This window comes from Caretta caretta, chromosome 10 (genome assembly GCF_965140235.1).
Source record: "Caretta caretta isolate rCarCar2 chromosome 10, rCarCar1.hap1, whole genome shotgun sequence".
NCBI lineage: Eukaryota > Metazoa > Chordata > Testudines > Cheloniidae > Caretta > Caretta caretta.
In genome coordinates, this window is record NC_134215.1 from 41,021,917 (window position 1) to 41,041,046 (window position 19,130).

Sequence of the window (19,130 nt, forward strand, 5' to 3'; positions counted from 1 at the left end):
CTGTGGGGAATTTGCCAATGCAATATCATCGTCTTCTTTTTAAACAAACAAAGCTAAAAAAAATGGCAATAGCTATTGAAAATAGCAATCCCAGTCCTAGTTAGCACTGGGAAGACCCTAGCATTTGTTGCTCAATTTTATCCTACTTTTTCTACAGCAAGTTACAGTGGATCAGTATATTTGATTTGGGAGAAATGAAATAACAGCTGCTCAAATTGAGCTTGAGAAACTCCTGAATTTTGAGGGTGTTCAAATCTGGAAGGCAGGTGCTAGATTCCCTTTCTGAATATTGGATAAATCTGGTAAGGAAAACTCAATTTCTGCTTCCATAGCTCAGAAGCAGAAATCCTCCTGTGTGCCTGGTACTGTACCTAAAGCTGCCCAGGTCCTCTAGTAGAGCCTCCCCTCCCTTACTTTTCATTTTAACTTCTCCTGGTGGGGTCCACATACCTCCCCTGCTAGCCTTCAGATAGAGAGGTCCACTGAACCTCTCTATCCATTTCACCAGCTCCTTCTTTGGGGGCTGCCAAGCGAGGTCACACCAGCATCCCTAAGACTGTCTGAGGAAGTCTTCTAAGGGTGATATCTGGGCCTAAGCCTTCTACTCCTTGGGCATACTTGTTCCCCATTCACAGTGCCACCCCCTTCTAGCAGCCAGTTCCCGATTCACAGCAAGCTGCAGCGCATGAGATCTCAGCTTCCCCACTCTTTCCCCCCTCCCTTTCCTGTTGCTAGTGGCCAAGGGTATGCTGGGAAATATAGTTCCCTCCCTGCTCCAGGGCTGGCTCTCTAGGCAGGGAGCTGGCCAAGGAACTACAGCTCCCAAGGCGACTTGGGTTCTCAGCTCACATGCTGGATCCCTGCTGCTCTGAGGCTCACTGTCAGAGCTTCTGCAATGCTGCGAGAGGGGGAGGAAGTGAGTGTTATGAGGCCCCTTCTGAGCTTGGGTCCAGCACTATGGTGCCAGTGGCATCATGGTAAATCCCGGTCCTGGTGAACGCTGACACTGATTTAAACAAGCCAACAACAGGGTGGTAGAATCTGGTACTTCCAAACCAGAGGCAAACAAAACCTGATGACCAAAGAGCAACATTTTTGACTGTCAAGGCCGATTCCCCACTCTGGCGCTTCGAGTGCAGAAGGTGGGGGCCCGCAAGGATTCTAAAAATTAATCCTGGCCGCTCCAGGCCGGTATTAAACTCCCAAGGTTACAGCTTCTCTCTGACCTTGGATTGGTAGATGCTGCCACCACCCAAGTGCAAAAAAAAAAATCCCTTTTGGACCCAGGAAGGCGCACTTGGGAATTCCTCCCTGTGGGGTACCCGCAAGCCCTTTCACCCCCTCTCCGGGGAAGAGCTGAGAAAGAAAACAAAGAAAATCAGCTGTTGCCACCAGCTAATTAAACAACATGTGCACAAACCTCTTAGGACACAAAACCCCAATCCTGTTCTTAAAAAAGGTAAATTTTATTTAAAAAAAGAAAGAAAGAAAATACATCTAAAAACTCAGACTATTGCTAGATTTTAAAAAGAACCACTTATAAGGATTAAGCATCAAAATAACTAACTTTCTTGAGGTCCAGTTTAAAGATTACAAACAAAACAAAAGCACCTGGGGTTAGCACAGAGGAATCCACAAGCCCTACAGAAATAAAAGATAAACCTAATTGCGTCTTCCTAGGCATTTTCTGATTTACTTACATATCTGGGGTTTCAAATAAGTAGTTTTAAGTATGATTTGATGATTTTTCATACCTGGCACAAGCTTCTTACAGCATTGCTGCTCTGTGTCTCCTCTCCAGAGAGAACAACAACAGACAGACAAAGGGAAAGCTTTCTCCCAATTTTAAAAAGTTCTAGCCCTCCCATTGGCTCTTTTGGTCAGATGTCCACTCCCTTCCTTTTACCTATGGGCTTTTTTAACCCTTTACAGGTAAAGCAAGCAGAGAACAGCTACTAACAGGGATTTTGTAGCTAACTGGTTGGCTAGGTGTCAATAAAAGGGAGCTACCCCCCTTCATTTATCACAGTGACCAATGGCCTTGGAGTATGCAAATGACCTCATGTGACTTGCATGCCAGTTGGCTGCGTTACCTCTGATATCACCCTCTTCCCACCCAACAATAAATAAAAAATCTCCCAGTCTAAAGACAGGAAGGTGAGATCAAGAGAGCGCAAGATCCTGTGCAGGGATGTAGTAAAAATGTGCCTCTCATTACTGTCCAGAGTGATTCATCTTGGGGTGGGCCCAAGCGACACAGGCTGGATCCACAGCCAGAGTCTGACTTTCCCAAAGTTCGATAATGCCCAGATATGGAGCATGCAGGTCATCCCTGTTACAGAGACGGGGACAGCTGTGGATTCTGGGCACAGCTCAGGGGGGGGAAGGGGTCCTGATGCAGGGGTTGGTTTGGATTCATCTACTGGCCACTTTTGAATAGCAGTAAAGGAATCGGTGGAGCCTCACCCTGGTGCACAAATTCAGTACAAGCCCCTTGGCCTGCACCACGTTAATCCTGAGCTGGGAGACTGCAAGAGCAGCAACCAGTAGGGAGCCTGTGCCCCCACACTGCTGTGAAGGGGTGTGTGATGCTAGCAGGCAGCTGGTCACAGGGTGTCTGCCCAGCCCAGGTTCTCCCGTGCAGAGGGCAGTGAGGAGAGCTAGTCCATGTCACCCTGATGTATAGTGCTAGCAGCCCAGGGTCAGGGGTGTTCCTGGAGCACATTGGCTTGTAGTGTGTCTGCACTGCAGCCCTGCCCCAGCGTTAGGGAGACGCAGCCACCTCCCTCGCCCTGGTTCACCTGGGGGCCAAGTATGAGGGACGTGAGACTGGGGGAGGGGGCAGAGTAGGGCTAAACCAGGTGTCCTTGAGACCCGCTACTGGGTATAGGCCTGCTCACACCATCCTGCCCTGCCCTGCTCTGTTCTGCCCCCGATCTTGCCAGCAGTGTGGGAATACAGTCCATCTCCTCCCACACTGACAGCCAGGCAGGGCTTGAGGGGCAGGCTGGGAGCAGTGGTTCAAGGGAGAAGAAAGGGGTATGTGGGTGGAATGGCAGGCCGAAGGGCAGGGGTTCAGGGAGGTGGGGGAAGGGCTGCAGGCTGTGGAGAAGAGGGATAAGGATGGGTAAAAAGGCAGAGGGCGGAGAAGTCCAAACAGGCAGAATTGTGAGGGGAAGAGTGTGGCAAGGAGGGGGAGAAAGAGAGATGGGCAGGCGGGTGGGGTAGTGGGCACCATAGGGGCAGGTGATTGCAGGTTGAGGGGAATGGATGGCACTGCAGGGGATAGGGAAAGGGCAGGACTGCTGGGGGAAGGATGGGCATGGGGGGGATGGGTGGCACAACAGGAGGAGGGGCAGCCTGGCAGGAGGAGGGGCAGGCAGGTAGGGAGTGGGGGGGAAAGGGCAGGTGAGTGGCATAGCAGGGCAGCCTGGCAGGGGGAGGGGCAGGTAGGTAGGTGGTGGGTGGCATGATAGGGGAAGGGGCAGGCAGGGGGAGGGGAACAGGGCAGGTGAGTGGCACAGCAGGGGGAGGGGCCAGTATGTAGGACTATGGCAAAGTGACACTAAGGCACTGACAACAGTGAGCTTGTATTATTTTCCTGGATGGACAGCCTGTCCCCTCACAGCCCAGGCACCCGACGGCCCTGGAGAATGAGCTGGCTCAGAGCAGCATCACTTTCAGTGTGATACAGGAGGTCAGCATAGAAGATCTGGCCTTGGAGTTTATGACTGTCATTCAGAGGAGAGACGTGGGTTTGTAAAGGTGCAGTTTTGCCAATGTAAAATCCCGTCCTTCTATTTACCTCCACAAATGATGAACCCATGAGCATCTGGGCTCTTCGACTGTGTAGCCAATGGAGCCAGGACAGACCTGAGCAGCGCTGGAAAGCCCAAAGGTGTTCCTGGCAGCACGACTGCTGTCATCATGGACATGGCTTTTTCCTAGGTGTGGTAGTGTAGCCTAAGAGACATGGTGCTAGATGGGACCCTGTGTCAAGGCTAATTCCCCACTCTGGCACTCCGAGTGCAGAAGGTGGAGGCCCGCAAGGATTCTAAAAATTAATACTGGCCATTCCAGGCTTGTATTAAACTCCCCAGGTTACAGTTTTTCTCTGACCTTGGATAGGTAGATGCTGCCACCACTCAAGTGCAGAACCCCTCTGAGAGCCCAGGAAGGTGCACTTGGGAATTCCTTCCTGTAGGGTACCCTCAAGCCCTTTCACACCCCCTCTGGGGAAGAGCTGAGAAAGGGGAAAAAAAAGGAAATCAGCTGTTGCCACCAGCTAATTAAACAACATGCACAAACCTCTTAAGATACAAAAATCAAATTCTGTTCTTAAAAAAGGTAATTTTTATTAATTAAAAAAGAAAGAAAGAAAATACATCTGGGAACTCAGGCTATTGCTAGATTTTAAAAGCGCAACTACAAGGATTAAGCACCCAGAATAGCTTTCTTGAGGTCCAGCTTAAAGGTTACAAGCAAAACAAAAGCACTGGAGTTAGCACGGAGGAATCCACAAACCATACTGAAATAAAAGGGATAAACCTAATCACATCTTCCTAGACATTCCTGACCTACTTACATATCTGGGGTTTTAAATGAGTAGTTTCTAGGTATGATACTAATGATTTTTTCATACCTGGACCAAGCTTCTTACAGCATAGCTGCTGCCTTGTCTGCCTCTCCCCAGGAGAACAACAGGCAGAGAAAAGGGGAGACTTTTTTTCAATTTTAAAAAGTTCTAGCCTTCCCATTGGCTCTTTTGGCCAGGTGCCCACTCACTTCCTTTTACCTATGCATAGCAGAGAGACTTTTTAACGCTTTATAGGTAGAACAATTAGAGAACAGTTACCAAGAGGGATTTTATAGCTACTGGCTGGCTGGGTGTCCATAAAAGAGAGCTACCCCACTCCCTTCATTTATCACACCCTGCAAACCTGTGTTCTTTTCCCAGCTGTGCTGGCTGACTGTGGTCAACTCACGTCCTCTCTTTGTGCCTCAGTTTCCCCTCCCACACTTTTTTTAGACTGCAGGGACTGTCTTAATAGGTCCCCTCAGTAGCCCTAATCTCAGTAGGGACCCATAGGTGCTAATCTAATAATAATCAGAGTTGGGGGAGTGGCAGGAGTGCTACAGGTACCATGGCGTTTCTGACCCCTATGTCTTAAAGGTATAGCTAGGCCTGCTGGAGCACAGAACTGATCTCTGGGTGGAGGGGAACAAGGCAGATGTGTGACTGGGAGACACGGAGGTAAGAGTGTGTATTTGTGGGAGTGTGTGGGGTGGGGCTGTGTGCACATGGGTGTCTGTACTATTTGTGTATTATTGTATATATGTGCATATTTGTGTGTGTGTCGGAATGTGGACATGTGGGGGTGATATGTACATGTTGTATATTCAGGTGTGTGTGCACAGGGGAGAGAGTACTGTCTGCGTATATTTGTGGGTGCAGTTTTATGTATCTCTATGTGTGTGTGTGTGTTTCATTCTCTCTCTTCCAGGGCCAAGTGCAGCCTGCTCTTTAAGCAACTCTGCAGTCAGTCACCCAGCCAACTTCTCACCTGGCACCTTCCCTAGCCACTTGAACAGAAGAGCTAAGACAGGGAGAAGACTGATCATCACTCATTTGCATCTCTGGCCTCAGAGTGGCTTTGTCACCTTCCTTTTCTTTCATGCAAAATAGACCCTGCCTGCCTAGCCGGAAAGTCCTAGAGGACGGAATACAAACTGAGCCAGTAGGGTTGGGAGGTGTAGAGCAGTCCCACACTGAGGGTATGTCTACACTGGCAGAGTTACAGTGCCAGGAGTTACAGCGACTCTCAGAGAGCACCGAAGGGAAACCGCTGTTGTGTGTTCACACTGTCAGCTGCCTGCGCAATAGCATGTTCACACTTGCGGCATTTTCAGCGGTATTCGGAGGGGTGCACTCCGGGCAGCTATCCCACAGATCATCTCTTCCTCTTCTGCTGCTAAGAGTTGTGGGAAGACAGAGGGGGTCACGGGGCATCCTGGGTCCTGTCACAATGCCCCATGATGCATTGCTTCGCTTCCCAGCAATCCCTGTGCTTCCTTCCGCATTTGGTGCCATCTTTCAACAGTTTGTGAACTCTGCCTCTTCGGTCTGCAGAAATGGATCCTGAACTGTTGACCAGTATGCTGCTCGCTCTGACCAACATGTCACGAGTGGCAGTGGAGTTATTCCTTAAACTACAAAGGCAAGAGGAGTGTGACATTGATCTCACCATGTGTACTAGCTACGACACGAGATTGCTTGTGGGATTCACAGAGGTGCTGACCACAGTGGAATGTCCCTTTTGGGCTCGGGAAACAAGCACTGAATGGTGGGATCACATCGTCATGCACGTCTGGGATGACGAGCAGTGGCTGCAGAACTTTTGGATGAGGAAAGCCACATTCATGGGACTGTGTGATGAGCTCACCCCAGCCCTGCAGCTCAAGGACACAAGAATGATGCCGTGAGGCAGAAATTTGAAGCTGAAAGCCACTAATATTTGTTGCTATGCTCGGGAGTGCAGTGCTTGTAATGCTAGGAGGTGATTGTGATTGGTGCAGACGATGCAATATGAAGGTTTAACATAATTGTCTGTTGCTTTGCAAGGCTCTTTTTGCTTTCAATTAATAGAATAAAGATTGCTTTCAAACCAACACTATTATTTTATTAAAAAACAACAACCAGAAGAGAGAGTCAAACAAAAAAACACATCAGCACTGAGGGGGTGGGGGAAGGAAAGGTCCCAGGAAGAGGTGGGGTCCCAGAACGGCTAAAGATTTGTGTATGTCCAGGGATCATATCCAACCTTCTCCTTTAGAATACAATGCAGCAGGTACTGTACTTCAGCAGGGCCAAACTGCAAAGGGATGCTTGTTGAGTGCAGTGGGTACTGGGAATCTGCAGTGCTGGACTGTGACGGGGGAGGAGTGGAATGCTGTGAGTACAGAGGGGAGCCAGGAGATTGATCAGAGTGTGTTGGCAGTGTCGGGGGGAGGGGGTGCGGGGGGCGCTGCGATAAAGAGTTTTGTGACAGTGGCTGCAGGGGAGGGTGGGCACAGAGTTGCTCAGTTTGCAGTGCTAGTATCACCTGGAGTGTATCTGCTTGGCGCTCCATAACATTTAAGAGCCGCTCTGTGGCTTCATTTTGGCGTGCTGCGTTCTCCTTTCGGTCTCTCTTCTGGCTGTCCCGCCACTCCTTCAATTCCTGTTCTTCAGACACTGAGTGTTTGATAACCTCACGCAGAAAGTCCTCCTTAGTTCTTCATGGCCGCTTTCTAATTCTGCGCAGCCATTCAGCTAGCGATAACAAAGAGGGAGGCTGGGCTCCCAAGGTCATCTCTGTGAAGTTTAAACGCAACATTTTACAGAAGCAGTATTGTTTGCAATACACACAACACTGATTTGGTGATTTAAAACACAGCCAGTATTCACATACCTGTCACTAACTGGCTGACCCCAGGCAAGCACACATGAGCCATAAGACCCCCAAAATGGTGAGTAGCTGCAGGGGCAGGGTAAATCACTGTTCCCGGACCCTGCTGTAGACTGGGCACGTGGCTTTTGGGCACTGTTGGGGGGGCGCCTGATAATCATTCCTGTCCCCACATTTTCCACAGAATGTGATCACTATGGAAGTTATCTCACTGCTGAGGGTGAGCAGGGAATCAAAGAAGGGTCTTCTCCAAGACTGCAGCTTCCACTCTAGCTCTTATGCGGCTCGCCTGTGTGCAGCAATTGTTCCCCCACCCCCACCCCCTGTGATAGCACAGTGGCTCGGGAAAGTTACCGTTAATGGGGCAAGAAACAAAGCCGCTCTGCCAAAGAATCCACGGCAGTGGATTGCCCAGTATCTCCATGAGAGTTTCCTGGAGATCTCTGACGCAGATTCCTGTGAAGTGAGGGAGTCAATCAACAGCCTGTTCCGCCTCTCAGACTAGGCGTGTGGTACGTGCATCATACAGAGACAAGCCTGCTTTCTGCAACCCTCCTGCCCCCAACAACTCGCCTCAGCGATTCCCAAAATCAAATCCACTTACCAGGGGCCTCCTCTCCTGTTTGCGCTTCACCAAGATCCGACAGCTGTGACTGGCTAGCTTCCTCCGGGATAGAAAAGAGCTCCTGGCTGCATGCATCTCTGACCTCCAAGTCATCCTCTGCCTCTGGGTCCCCCTCCCCCTCCACATCCTAGTCCAAGATTTCCTCCTCCTGGCTCAGTCCACTCTCTACTGGCATGCAAGCAGCCGAAGTATCCACAATGGCCTTCAGCGTGGAGGTGGGGTCACCACCGAGTATCGCGTCCAGCTCTTTGTAGAACCAGCAGCTCATGGGCGCATCATCAGAGCGGCAATTTGCCTCGTGTGCCTTGTGGCAGGCATTCCACAGCTCTTTCACTTTGACCCTGCACTGCACTGTGTCCCGCTCATGGCCCCTTTCTGTCATGCATCATGAAATCCGTCCGTAGGTATCATAATTCCTATGGCTGGAGCACAGCTAGGACTAGACAGCCTCCTCTCCCAAAATGCCGATGAGGTCCAGCAACTCGGCGTTGCTCCAAGCGGGGATCGCCTGGTGCATGGAGCAGGCATGGCCACCTGGAAAGATGCGTTGAGACCACCGCATGCATCACCGAACAAACAGGAAGGGGACTTTCAAAATTCCAAAGGAATTTATGGGGTGGGGATGACGGTTGGTCACCTGAGGGCAGGGCAGTAGAGTTCAAACCGATGAACAGAGAGGCAAGAACAGGCATTGTGGGACACCTCCCAGAGGCCAATCACAGCGCTGTAATTGACCAGGGTGTCTACATTGGCACCGCGGCGCGGTAAAAGCCGTACGCCTCTCATTGGGGTGGGTTTTTTTACAGCGCTGCAACTGTTCAGTTTCTGCGCACTAAGTGGCTTGGCAATGTGTAGACCTCAGAAGTTATAGCACAGAAAGCTGCTTTATTGTGCAAAAACTTACCAGTGTAGACAGGGCCTGAGCCAGCAAGGGTTGATGAGCTGACAGGTAATGAATGGGCCACTTAAAAAGCAGGCTGGCTATGGAGAAAGATGACCTTTCTGCAGGGGCTGCCCACTGCAAGAGACTGCTGGAGGAAAGGGCAGAGGACCATAGGGTTTTTTTCCGTCCTAGGACTCTTCCTGTGGTTTATTATAAAGAGAGTACTGGGTGGGCTGTACTCACTTGGCAAGGCTCAGGGTTGCAAATTTTGGTTGGATATATTCCTGGAGATTTCATCACATGGCATAATTATTAATTCCTGGAGATTCCAGGCCAATCCTGGAGGGTTGGCAACCCAAGTCGATGCTTGAGGTGCCTAATGAGACTAGTGGACTAGTGCAGGAAACCCCTTTCCTGACCCCGGGGGTGGGGGGAGAATGGCAGGAATAAACTCAGGAGGCTTTTGAATCTGATCCCTGCTTGAGTCTGCCCTGTAGTTCGCCTTGTAGCCTGCAGGTCACATCCACCATCCACCTCCACATCCACTATTACCTCACTTTTGCAATGGTGATCTAGAGGGCCACAGTAGCACAGCACTGTGGACACAGCCTGCCTGTATCAGGAAGTGCAGAGGCAGGAAAAGTGAGCTGGAGAGCAGCATGGAGGATAGACAGAAAGTAGGTCTTTAGGAATGCAAGAGTGACGCTGTGTGTAGCACTGTAGCGAGGTCAGGACTTATGGGTGCAGCGCCTCCTGCTGGTCATCTTGAAAATTAGCTGAACTCCAGCTCTGAAGCGCTCTCTGCTGGCAGTGTTTCACCTGCCTATGGACCACAGTGCCCCTTTACTTTGGGGTTCTGCCCCAGCAGTACCCCCACATACTGGGTCTCCCCTCCCTGGTCACATCCACCTTCCAGCTGTGGGCTGCACCATGCAGGAGCTAGGGTTGCCAGACGTCTGGTTTTCGACTGGAATGCCCAGTTGAGAAGGGACCTGGCGGCTCACGTTGGCACAGCCAACTGGACTGTTAGAAGTCTGGTTGGTGGTGCAGCGGGGGCCTGGGGCTAAGGCAGGTTCCCCGCCTGCCCTAGTTCTGCGTGGCTTCTGGAAGCAGCTGCCAGGTCCCTGCAGCCCCTAGATACATTGGTGGCCAGGGAGACTCTGCGCGCTGCCCCCACCCTGAGTGCCAGCTCCACAGCTCCCATTGGCTGGGAACCACAACCAATGGGAGTTGCAGGGGCAATGCCTGCAGGCGCGAGGGCAGTCTGCGGCGCCTCCCTGGCCACCCATGCATCTAGGGGCTGCAGGGACCTGGCGGCCGCTTCCCAGGAGCTGCGGTAAGCACCACTGGGACCCTGCACCCCAAACTTTCTCCCGCAAACAAACCCCTGCCTCAGCCCCCTCCTGCACCCTAAACCCCTCATCCTCAGCCCCACTCTAGAGCCCACACCCCCAGCCGGAGCCCTCATGCACCCCAACTGCCTGCCCCAGCCTGGAGTCCCCTCCTTCACCCCAAACCCCTCATCCCTGGATCCACCCCAGAGCCCACACCCCTAGCCAGCACCCTCACCCTTCTCCCACACCTCAACCCCCCTGCCCCAGCCTGGAGCCCCTTCCCACACCCTGAACACCTCTGCACCATCCCCCAGCCTGGAGTCTTCTCCTGCACCCCAAACCCTCATCCTCAGCCTCACCCAAGAGCCTACACCCCCAGACTGAGCCCTCACCCCCTGCCCCAGCCCAGAGCCACACACACACCCTGAACCCCTCATTTCTGGCCCCACCCCACAGCCCCAGTTAGAGCCCTCACCTCCTCCCACACCCCAACCCCCTGCCCCAGCCCAGTGAAAGTGAGTAAGGGTGGGGGAGAGCCAGCCACCGAGGGAGGGGGAATGTAGTGAGCCAGGGGCAGGGCCTTGGGGAATGAGTGAGGCTAGGATATTTGGTTTTGTAGCCATTAGAAAGTTGAACACTAAGCCTGGTCGTATTGGAAAACCTGGGAAGTGTGTGGGCGCAAGCCCACCCACTGCTAAAGGCCCCTCCCCCAGCCTAGCGGGAGGGACCACTGGACCCAGAGACCAACTGATCTGGGGGGACAACTAATAAAAAACAGGAACCAGGGTGAGGGTCAAAGGTTCAAAATAAGGATACCGGATGGGGACACCGAGCAGAGAACCCCGGACAGCGCCCACTGCTCCTCAAAGCTGTTGAGGGAGCCAGCGGACGCTGCCCAGTGGAACTCTGCCCGGATGAACACTAAGCCTGGTGTTAAGGTGGCTCCACAGAGCTACAGGAAGGCTCTCGCTCCCCAGTAAAGGTTATTGCCATAGCTCTAGGCCCCTAGTGCACTGGAGAGGGCTCTTCCACAAGAGAGCTGGGTTAGGGTTCTTATTACGGAGTTGATTTGTGATGCACCAACAGGCTGTGCTGGTCACAGAGAGAGACCTGGGGCCTGATACGAGTCCCACACTGCAGAGGGCCCTGCCCCCAACAGCTTGTGCTCCCAAGACTGTAGAGGCCAGAGCCATGCTGCCCCTGTGCGCCTCTGAGGCACATCACCTGCTCCCTACGAATCCAGGCAGCCAGCAAGATCCATGGGCTGGTGCTGGGGGGCAGAGCCATGGCCTTATCACTCCCCTGCCCATCCCCCTCCCCGGGGGGTGCACTGTGCTCCCAGTGGAGTAGGGAGGGGGCAGCCGCTGTGTGTGCAGAGACTGCAAACCTGACTGTCCCTTATGCCTGTCAGTCAAAGTGTGGGGTGGGCTCTTAGCTCCCTCTCCGGGACCATTGAGCACCCATCTCAGGTGCAGGTAGAGCCCGGCTCTAGAGGCCATTCCTGTGGCAGTTGGGACATCATCAACCAACTGGGCTGAGCCTGGATTAGGCCTGGATGAGCAGCCAAACTCTCCAACCCTTCTGCTGAACTCTCAATCCCTGTGAGGTTCCCCCAGACCTGTCATGGTCTTGGGGCCACAGAACCACTGGTGGGGATGTCAGCATCCAGGAGTTGTGCCTGCTGCCCGGTGCAGTCACTCGCCTGCGGATCTGCTGTTCTTTCCATCTGGCTAGCGGAACAAATGACCACTGGCAGGGAGCTGCTTTCACAGGTCACTTGCCTGGCACAGGCAAGGGGGCAGGAGGGATCTCCAGGTAGATAGATGATCACTCTGGGCCCCAGAGCATCAGCTATAATACAGTGTCCTCTAAATTACAGTTCTCTGCTGCCCACAGCTCCTGCCCTTTCAAAATAATCTGTGCACACCCCTAAATGCGCATGGGCCCAATCCTGCTCCCATGGAGGTCAATGAGTGTTTGGCTGGCGATTTCAGCCCTTGGGCTCTCTGCAGAGACTGCCAGCAGTGGAGCCAGATGTAGGGATGTATTTATGTGATGTGGACACTTGTCTGCTAGGAACTGAGTTTGAGATCTACCAATCCACTTTATCTACATCACTGAACAGACAGACAGACACCTAATCGGGTAATTTTCAGGTACTACCATCGTACTATTGAATGGGAACCAATGGCTTAGTGTTAGAAGAACCATCTAGCTACTTCCCTATGCGATCCATCCTTGAACTGGATTGGCACTAGTGCAGAGACCAGCATTCACTCATGTAATAGGCTGGCTTGCCTTTTAAAGGCCAGATGGTAGCCAACCCTAGTTGCTAACTAGACATGCCTGAGCAGGGATCAGATGATGCCCCCTGAAGAGCAGAAGGAAGCGGCAGAGGGACTCCCCAGGGAGCCCATAGAGTGGTGAGAGAGATGATAGATGCTGCTGGGAGAACCCTGAGCCATCAGGGATGTGCTCAGAGATCTGCAGGGAGAGTAGGCTCCAGCAGACAGCCCTGAGGCTCAGGGAGTGGGGCTACAGGCAGCAAAGGCCTTGGAGTGACCTGGTAAGGGGGTGAGTGGATGAACTTGAGAACTTTATTTTGGATGTCTGTTATTTGAATAAACCAGCACCCAAAAAGGGGTGAGAATGGACAAAATGATCTGGATTATTGAAAAAGCCTGTTGAAGGGAGAAACTAAGGCAGGGACTACTTGCGGGACCACCCTGAGGTCATGAGGGGGCACATGGGAAGCTCACAATAACCTGCTACTAGAGCAAACATCTGCATCAGGGCTGGGTGGAGATGGCTTTTTTTAGTTGGGGGGATTTGTGCAAATATTGTGTTCATTTGGGGTTTGCACCAGTTGAGGTTTGGGTACAAATACATGAAAATGCTCATTTGAAATGGCTGAACATCACCTAGGTTTATGCTGCACCCTTAAGAAGCTGTGGATTTGTTACCCCAGCTGGTCCCGTGTTCAGAAACCTTCATGAAATTTCAGTCATTCTGGTCTAAGGCTCAGGTCTGCAACAAAACCTAAGAACAGGTGAGTTTCCTTTTTGGGTTTCAGGTTTCATTGTGAAAACATCACATCAGCTGTGCTATACCATAAAATAACACTTCACCATGTGCTTGGCTACACAGAGCTTTGTTATGGTAAGTGTGCTTGTAGTGGGGTGGCTGCACCACTCCAAGGTAAAAGGGATTAAGAGCAGCTGAGGGAGGCTGGGGAGATAGTTGGCCCCAGATGTGGCTGGCTTAATCAGGCTACAGCTGGCCTGGATAAAAGGGCTGTGGGGCCAGGAGATAGAGAAGTCTTACCCTAGCCCTGCAGTGGGAAGGGCTAGCTGCATGGAAGCAATGGATGTGAAGCAGAACAGAGCAGTGCTGGGGAAAAGGGCAAGAGGAGCTGGGGAGCTCCAGCCTGACAACTCCCCAGGCTTAGGCCTTGGTTAAGGCCTAAAGAGGTACCGGGGCTGCAGAGGTGTAGCCCAGGGTTAGGCAGAGGCAGCTGGTCCAACCCCCTTGCCAATGATGAGTGACCATTACAGACTGCAGTCTGCCCCAGTGAAAGGGGACTAGATGATGACTGGCAGAAGCCATTGAGGCAAGGTGGGTGTAGAGGGTTGGGGGTTCCCCTGGGAGGGGAGACCTAGTATGTGGGGGTACTGCTGGGGCAGAACCCTGAAGTAAAGGGGCACTGTGATCCAGAGGCAGGTGAGACACTGCCATCAGAGGTAGCTCCGGAGCTGGAGTTCAGCTTAGTCCCAAGATGACTAGCAGGAGGCGCTGCACCCATAAGTCCTGACCTCACTACAGTGCTACACGCAGCGTCCCTCTTGCATTCCTAAAGACCTACTTTTGGTCTATCCTCCATGCTGCTCTCCAGCTCACTTTTCCTGCCTCTGCACTTCCTGATGCAGACAGGCTGTGTTCACAGTTCTGTGGCTCTCTAGATCATCATTGTAACAGTAAGGCAAGGCCTCAGATGTTCCTGCTCCAAAACCAAAGGTGCCTATAACAGGAGGATCAGCAGGATCCGGACCCATAGAGGTGCCTATAACAGGAGTCAAAGGCTAATCTGTTAGCAGTGCACTGTTGAGCAATTTGATTCCATCCAGTGGGGGGATATGTTGTGTGCACAGTTAATTATAAACGGCAGGTAGCAGCACATATAGGTAAGGTTGCCAAACATTTCCCATTATAAAGCCTTGGTTTTGGCTCTTATCACTGGGCCAGACTCTAACAGTTTGGGCTGAAATTTTCCATGCCAGATGTCTGCCTCAGGTTGATCATGTTTTTTGTTTTGTGTGTGTGGGTTGTTTTTTTTTTTTTTTTTTTTTTAAGTTTCAGCTAAAATGGTTCAGTTATTTCCAAGACCAAGGTTAGGAAAAAATACATTATTTTACCCATGGTAAAAGCAAAAAATACAACTGAAACAGAGACTCAGATTTGGCAGAGGCGCTGCCCTGGTGCCTTTTGACGTCCCCATGAAAGGTGGCCAAATTTTGGCCAAGTTCTGAGCCTCTGCTAAATCTAGTTCAGCAGCTAAAATTTCTGAAGATTGTTTGAACTGAGCATGCTCCACCCTCTCCCAGATCCTGTGTGCCAGTGGAATGACACATCAAGCATCCCCTGAGAATGACTGAGCAAGCTGTATCCTGAGGATGCAGCAGCTAAGTGGGACTCCATGCAATTGCTTCTCCTGGCCACAGGAACTGAGAGCAGGGAGTCTGTTTGTCCTGGGCTCTCGATGCTCTCCCCTGGCAGCAAGGCGGAGAAGGAGAAAGCCACCTGACTGGCACACAGAGGGGGGAGGAATGGGGCAGGAGATTGCAGGGTCTGGAGGGTGGGGATGAGCAGAATGGGAGGGGGACAGGAGCTGGTGGAAGGATGGATGGTAGTAGGGGGAGAGGTATATAGGTGCAGAGATGGGGATGGTAAGAGCTGGGGTGTGGGATATGTGAACAGGAGCAGAAGGGGTGGAGGCAGAAGTTGTGGGGATAGGGGTGTGATGGGGTGTAGCAGGCATCTGCTGCCCTATGAAACTCTCCACGTGGAAGAGAGGACCAGCAAGAGAGAGAGGCCTCCCAGGAGCTATTGGTGGAACCAGTGAGTCTTGATCTTCCAGTGGCTAGAAGGGCAGGGACAAAAGGACTGGCTGCTGCTTTCAAATGCCAGTCGTGGGTGATGCTGTGGCAGGGGAGGGAAGCTGGGTCTTTTCTAAAGTCTTAGGAACTCACCCTGATCCGGTGCCCAGCTCTGATGGTATTTGGGTTGGATCAGGGTCTGCAAATGCCTGGTGCACCCAATAACACTCCTGTCCACCACCAGCTCCTGCCTCCCTGATCTGCATTTTGGAATTTAATGCCCATGTGAAGTGTTACCTTAATTTTATGGGAAATAATTCAGCTTGCTCCATGGGATGCTTGGCTCAGGCAAACCTGTAACAAGGAGTGGGAGCTCAGGTAGATAGGTGGGAGGGGGAACCAGGCTGATGGGTCTACAGTCTCTAAAGCACATTTCCCTCCTGAACCTCCATTTGAACCCAGGCTTCCTGTCTCTGTACGTTCCTGTTTCTGTGGCAGAGGCAAATCACCTAAACCAAAATGTTCACAAGTGGCCACTAGTTGTGTACCGCTTGTTTTCTGGGTGTTCAAGGTGAGATGGCCATGCAGATGTTGAGCACTCACAGCTGAAGTCTGGGAACGGAGCTTTGGACAGCTAAAGTGCAATAAAAATGTGAGCTAGTCTGAAGACTCAGGCCCATGGTGTCTCCAGTTGGTCACCAACAATTAGTGGCCACTGTTGACATTTTTTACCTTTACTGTTTCAATTGCCCAGCCTTAAAATGGAAATAATAAAACCACCTAATCACAAAGGAATGTTGTAAAGATAAATTCATTAATGTTTGGGGAGCACTCAGACACTATTGTGAAAGCACCATACAATTGCCCAGGAGGAACTTAATAATTCTGTATTCATTGCAGGATTTGGATGGCATGTGGGCCACAAAATGAATGAGGAGGATTAAAAGAAATATTGAAGAATTCCTCATTCACTGATGGTGGCAGGGGTCCTGTGGAGGAAGTGGTATGGAATCGTGTCATTAAAAACTGTATCATCATGTGTATGTACACAGGTTCTGAATTAAGGTGACACCAGCAGCTTAATTCTGGCATTTCCTAACTTTTGATTGCTGAAATATGAAACCTTAGTGTTCTTTTAACATAGCATTTTGGGGATGTAATTATATGGCTCACAGCATTCCAGGTGCGTATAGCACGCTACAGAGACAGTGAAGGCCTGGTCCATGCTTTAAGAAGCTGCAGTCGAAGGGAGGTGCAGCAAAAGGTGATGCAAGGAGGACAGTTGACATTGGGCCAAGGTCACTGTGAGAAAGAAGAAGAGTTTGGAGGTGGGATTCAGGTTGTGTGGTGGACAGGCCCAGGGATTAGCCATCAGCTACCAATGATGAGCAGCATTATGAACCGCCAGAGACAAGCTAGATGACCCCTCCTTGCCCCTGCAGGGAAGAGCTGCCTTTCACTGAGCTTGTCCATTGGTATGGCTTGCCCTTTCCTAACTTGGCCCTCATTTTACAGAGATCTTCCAGGGGCGGCTGGGGGCATCTGAAAGCAGGACAGTGAAACTGATGGAGAGGCTCCTCTGAGGGTACATCTACACTGCAGCTGCAACAATGCTTCTTAGCTTGAGCAGACAGACACACTCCCTCTGCTCGGGCTAGCTGTAACTGGGGGAAGCACAGGTGGGGCTTGGGCTAGCCACCAGCCTCCAATGCAGCTGGACCAGTGAATACTCAGGTAGTTAGCCTGAGCTGCCCATGTTACCCCCCGATATGCAGCTAGAGCAGAGTTAGTGTGTGTCTGCCAACCTGAGCTGGCCGCACGCTCCCAGCTGCAGTGGTGGCTCCCTGGTGCACTCATGCGCCTACCTTGTTCTGAATCACACTGCTATCGTTACCCTTCCTGGGAGCTGCTTCTGGGTATCCCAGCTCTTTGCAGCTAGAGGGCTGGGTGCTGGCTGTTTTCACAGATGAAGGGCTTGGGAGTGAAGGGCTGATTGCCTCCTTGAGCCCAGCAGCTCTGAAGTTCTGCTTTGTGCAGTGTGACACATGGCCTGAGTCTTCTCTTACTCCCAGCAGTGTAAATCAGACCAGCCTAGAACCAACGTGGTGGGAGAGGAGACTCTTACCCTTCCGTGACTGTAGCAGGGCAGAGTCCACATGGGCATGGGAGAGAGGACCCATGGCAGGGCGGGACCATCCCTTCCCCTAAAGTAGTGGTTCTCAACCTATTTACCATTGTGGGCCGCATCCAATACTACCTGTATGGCCCTGAGAAGGTCATATGGGCCGCAGCTCTGTGCTGATTGGGCTGCAAGCAGCCCAAGGGCCACAGGTTGGGAACCACTGCCTGAAGGAAGGGCAGGGGCACCTGTGCAGCAGGGATGTAGCTGCCTTATAGTCTATAGCAGGTAGGTGTGTTCAGGGTTAAGTGTCAAATCTACTGGCCCCTCTCTGGAGCCCCCCAGAAGCTCGCCCTCCCCTGCACTTTAGTGGTGGCCACAGGAGGCTGCTGACTGCAGTTATGTGGCTTCTTTGCAGGGGAAGAGCAAGGCTCTGGGTGGCCAAGCAGGGTGGGGATTTACCCTGGGAACATTAGTTAATTCATGAACCACCATGTAACTGGTGAGCTGGGTCTGGTGGTATACAGGGGAAAACTGAGGCAGAGAGTGGGACGTGCCCTAGGGCCATGCTCCCAGTTTGTAGCAAAGGTGGAGTTAGACTCCAGGCATTCCTGGCCAGCAGGCCTGTGTGCAGACTACCAGCCCAGATACCTTCCCCGTGATCGAGCAGATACACCATGGAGCAGCGCAGACAGGGGCTCTAGTCCCGGCTTTACCATTGGCCGCTGGGAGATGGGGCATGGTTCTGCCCCTCCGTGTGCCTCAGTTTCCTGCCTCTTAAATGCCACCGCCCTCCGTTGCAGGGGGGTCCAGCTGGAGCTGACCAGCCCTGCAGCCAGCCGGGGTCGGGAGGGGTTCTCGCCTGGCAAAGCCGGGCGCTGGTACCCCCTCTGCCGCAGGCGGCCAGGCGCGCTCTGCCCCTTTAAGCGCCGGCTGCTTTGCCTGGCTCTGCCCCCTCGCTGACAGCACCAGCCACACGCCCGTGCGCGGAGCCCCGGCTGCAGGCGGCACCAGCCCGGCTCCAGGCAGGACGCGCGGCTCGGCGCGCTCCCACTGCGGCTCCCTCCATGGCCGCTCCTGCCCGCGCGGAGCGGGGCACCAGGGGCCGGGCACCAGCCTCCCAGGGCGGGCGAAAAGGAGAGATCTGAGCCGCTCGCCGCCGGCCCCCCCCCCCCGCCATGTGGGGAGCTCCGGCGCCTCCCAGCCAGCAGCCCAGCCTGGGGCCGAGCCCCGCGCTCAAGGAGCTGCCGCTGCAGCGGGAGCCGTGCCGGCTGCTGTGCCCAGCCAACTAGCTCCGGGGCGGCCGCTGGCAGAGCCCTCCCGGCCAGCCGCAGGACCCCCAGGAGGGCTGTGTGTCGGCCGCAGACCCTGGCACCTGTGGAGCGGCCCGCGGGCTCTGTGCGCACGATGGGCCGCCGGAGCGAAGGCGGACGAGTGGCACTGCACTGTGGCGCTGGAGAGGGGGGGTGCGCGGCCGCCTCCCCCGCACACGGCGTGGCAGCACCCCTCCTCCTGTGAGCCGGTTCCGCTCCTCCACTCTCGGCGATCCAGCCAGAATAACAACAGGGCGCTCCCCCTCCCACGCCAGTCTCCCTTCTCCGCGCTTCCTGCCCGCCGGCAGGCTCTGC

General features: G+C 52.9%; 2 long non-coding RNA genes across 2 annotated transcripts; one reads left to right on the plus strand and one right to left on the minus strand.

The window, feature by feature from the left end:
- Nucleotides 1–6,658: 6,658 nt before the first annotated feature.
- On the minus strand, nt 6,659–8,406 carry LOC125643489 (uncharacterized). The gene is made up of 3 exons (XR_007358732.2): nt 8,053–8,406; nt 7,803–7,904; nt 6,659–7,354 (listed from the first exon to the last, which is right to left on the minus strand). It is a non-coding gene; the product is annotated as an uncharacterized LOC125643489 (long non-coding RNA).
- Nucleotides 7,456–12,949, plus strand: LOC142073357 (uncharacterized). Its single transcript, XR_012670187.1, has 2 exons — nt 7,456–7,509; nt 7,633–12,949. It is a non-coding gene; the product is annotated as an uncharacterized LOC142073357 (long non-coding RNA).
- Nucleotides 12,950–19,130: the final 6,181 nt, after the last annotated feature.